Here is a 3,937-nt window from a genome sequence, read left to right on the forward strand (position 1 = left end):
GTACGGTGGGAGGATGGTAGGAGACGATTAGGGTTCAGAGAAGGTTCGAGAGAGTTTGAGGGGGTGAAGGGATTCAAAGGCGGCGTCTTAGGTGAAATGATTTAGGGTTGAGGGGGTTTGGTAAATTAAAAGGGATGGAGGGATCGTGGTCGTTGATCATTTTGATCAACGGCCTGGATTTATTGGGAAGCCGGGCGGGTTGGATTAAATCGGGTCATGGGCGGGTAGTTTAGGAATTGGGCCGGTCCAATTGAGATTGAAATTGGGTTAATTGGGGTGGTCGATTTGGGCTAAAATTGAAATAAATAGGGCTAGATTTTAAATAGCCACTTTTTCCCTTTTTATTTTATAAAATAGTAAAATGATTTCTAAAAACAAATTAAAGGTGCCAAATTAATTAATAATATATAAATATTAGATTAAAAATACTGGAATCAAATTTGTAATTATAAACGCAATTAATTCTTAAAATAGGCTAATATTGCAATTATATGCAATTTAGCTTTAAAAAAAAACTAAATAAATTTGTAAAAATATGTAAAAATTACCTTAGCTATATTTTGGGATAAATATGAGAATAAAATAAATTAATCACCAAAAATAATAATTTGAGGAATAATTATTGGTTTTTGTATTGCTAAAATAGGGCAATAAATTGATTTAAAAACCTTTTAAAAATTAGGAAAAACACTAAAACATTTGGACACACTTATATATGCATACATATGCTATTTTGAAAGTATTTTGCATATAAAAAATATACAGGGAAAAATTGGGTATCAACAACCCTCAGGCATCTTCAATTTCATAACCTAATCACAAATTTGTCGTCTTTCCTCCAAAGTGAATGTGTAACTTGCTTTGGGCTTGAACATCTTACCACTGTTTGCTGTTTGCAAGTATAATTCAGGCCGTTTGCAATATTCTTGTAAGTCCATTCTAGCCTTCGGGTTATCCTTTGTCTTACCTTTAACATCCATCACTGTGTTGAACAAATTGTCAAAATAATTCTTCTCAATATGCATGACATCAAGGTTGTGACAGAAAAGATTATCCTTTCAATAAGGCAACTCCCAAAATATACTCTGTTTCGTCCAATTATGAGTAACACCATATCCGGGGAATCTATAAGGTTGAGCTTCAGTAACTTTACTGAAGTTCTGGACCCTCTCCCAAATTTCCTCACCTGAAAGTATCGGAGGTGGAGAATCATATTCCATTTTATTCTTTTTGAATGCATTTTTCATCCTTCTAAACTCATGATCATGAGGCAAGAATTGACGATGACAATCAAACCATGATTGCTTTCGGCCATGTTTCAAAGTGAACGCTTTACTATTTTCCACGCAGTAAGGACAAGCAAGCTTCCCAGCAGTCATCCACCCAGACAACATTCCATACGCAGGAAAATCGTTAATAGTCCACATTAAAGTAGCACGCAAATTGAAATTTTGCTTGGTTGATATATCATATGTTTTAACACCATCATACCACAATTGTTTTAGCTCATCAATCAAAGGTTGCAAATATACATCAATTAAACTTTTTGGATTATGTGGACCGGGGATAATACAACTTAAGAATATATATGGACTAGTCATACACAACTCGGGTGGTAGATTATAAGGTGTAAGAAAGACAGGCCAAAATGAATATGTGTCGCAGATATAGAAAAAGGCGTGAAGCCATCCGCACACAGACCTAACCGAATGTTCCTTGGTTTACTAGCAAAATCTGGATATGTCCTATCAAAGTACTTCCAAGCTTCTCCATCTGAAGGATGACACATAACACCAGGTGGTCTTCTATTTTCAAAGTGCCATCTCATATGAGGAGCAGAACTCATCGACGCATATAACCTCTTTAACCTAGGTATAAGAGGTAAATAATGCATCGCCTTGATAGCGACCATATTCCCGCTGGAAAGCCTCTTGAAACGAGGCTTTTCGCAAAATTTACAACTGTCTAAAGTTGCATCATCTTTATAATATAACATGCAACCATCTTCAGAACAATCAATTCTCATTGACAAATGTCCTAACTTAGAAACCAATCTCTTTGCCTTATAGAAATCACCAGGTAATTTGATATTAGGGTCAACTAGTTCACTCATAAGGTCAATAAAAGAGTCCATGGCTGCTTGAGAAATATCCCAATCAGATTTGATACTTAGTAATCTAACTGCAACAGACAGCTCAGAGTGCGAACTTCCTTTACGTAGTGGACGACTAGCTTCCTCTAACTGTTCATAAAAACTTTTTGCATCATCATTAGGAGTTTGTTCAACATTTTCATTGGGCTCACCCCCGAAGTGCATCCCAAAAGCATCCGCAACCATATCCTGAATTCTAGAATCAAGATTTGTATTCTCCACCGACCTACTACTTTCACCAATAACCATGTTATGAAATATCCCACGGCTACCATCCATCTCTCCATGATTAGTCCACACCAAGTAATTCTCTATAAACCCCTTCCTATAAAGATGAGGCTTAACTTCGTCCGATTTTTCAAACTTCATACAGTCGCACCTGACACAAGGGCACCTAATTACTCCTTCACTTTGGTATGGTGGAAGTGACATTGCATGTCTAATAAAGTCTTCAACCCCTTCTACAAAATCCTCCCGCAATCCCCGCCGATTAGGATAATTCCTATTGTACATCCAAGTACGATGTTCCATCTATACAAATAAAACAAGAACAAATTAATTTAGTTAATTCATATCCTACTCTTTTTTTATTCAATTCATATCCAAAAGGTCCAATTCATATCCTAAAAGTTCAATTCATATCCTAAAAGTCCAATTCATATCCTAAAAGTCCAATTCATATCCTAAAATTTCAATATAAAAACTAAAAGTTCAATTCATATCCAAAAGGTCCAATTCATATCCTAAAAGTTCAACACCGTCATAAACTAAAAGTTCAATTCATATCCAAAAAGTTCAATTCATAAACTAAAAATTCAATTCATATCCAAAAGGTCCAATTCATATCCTAAAAGTTCAATTCATATCCTAAAAGTCCAATTCATATCCTAAAATTTCAATTTATAAACTAAAAGTTCAATTCATAAACTAAAAGTTCAATTCATATCCAAAAGGTCCAATTCATATCCTAAAAGTTCAATTCATAAACTAAAAGTTCAATTCATATCCAAAAGTTTCAATTCATGAACTAAAAATTCATTCATATCCAAAAGGTCCAATTCATATCCTAAAAGTTCAATTCATATCCAAAAAGTTCAATTCATAAACTAAAAATTTAGTTCATATCCAAAAGGTCCAGTTCATATCCTAAAAGTTCAATTCATATCCTAAAAGTCCAATTCATATCCTAAAATTTTAATTTATAAACTAAAAGTTCAATTCATAAACTAAAAGTTCAATTCATATCCAAAAGGTTCAATTCATATCCTAAAAGTTCAATTCATAAACTAAAAGTTCAATTCATATCCAAAAGGTTCAGTTCATAAACTAAAAGTTCAATTCATATCCAAAAGGTTCAATTCATATCCTAAAAGTTCAATTCATAAACTAAAAGTTCAATTCATATCCAAAAGGTTCAATTCATAAACTAAAAATTCAATTCGTATCCAAAAGGTCCAATTCATATCCTAAAAGTTCAATTCATAAACTAAAAATTCAATTCATATCCAAAATGTTCAATTCATAAACTAAAAATTCAATTCATATCCAAAAGGTCCAATTCATATCCTAAAAGTTCAATTCATATCCTAAAAGTTCAATTCGATTCACAAGAACAAATCCTAAACCCTAGATTCTAACTAAACTATTCAAGACTAATTAAACTAATTAGTTAATAAAACTAATTAACAGAACTAATCAAAACAAGACCTAAACCCTAGTCCTTAATAAAATACAATGTTCAAATAATTGAAACAATAAAATACAATGTTCAAATAATTGAAACAA

This window comes from Nicotiana attenuata, unplaced genomic scaffold, assembly GCF_001879085.1.
Source record: "Nicotiana attenuata strain UT unplaced genomic scaffold, NIATTr2, whole genome shotgun sequence".
In the NCBI taxonomy this organism is placed as follows: Eukaryota; Viridiplantae; Streptophyta; class Magnoliopsida; order Solanales; family Solanaceae; genus Nicotiana; species Nicotiana attenuata.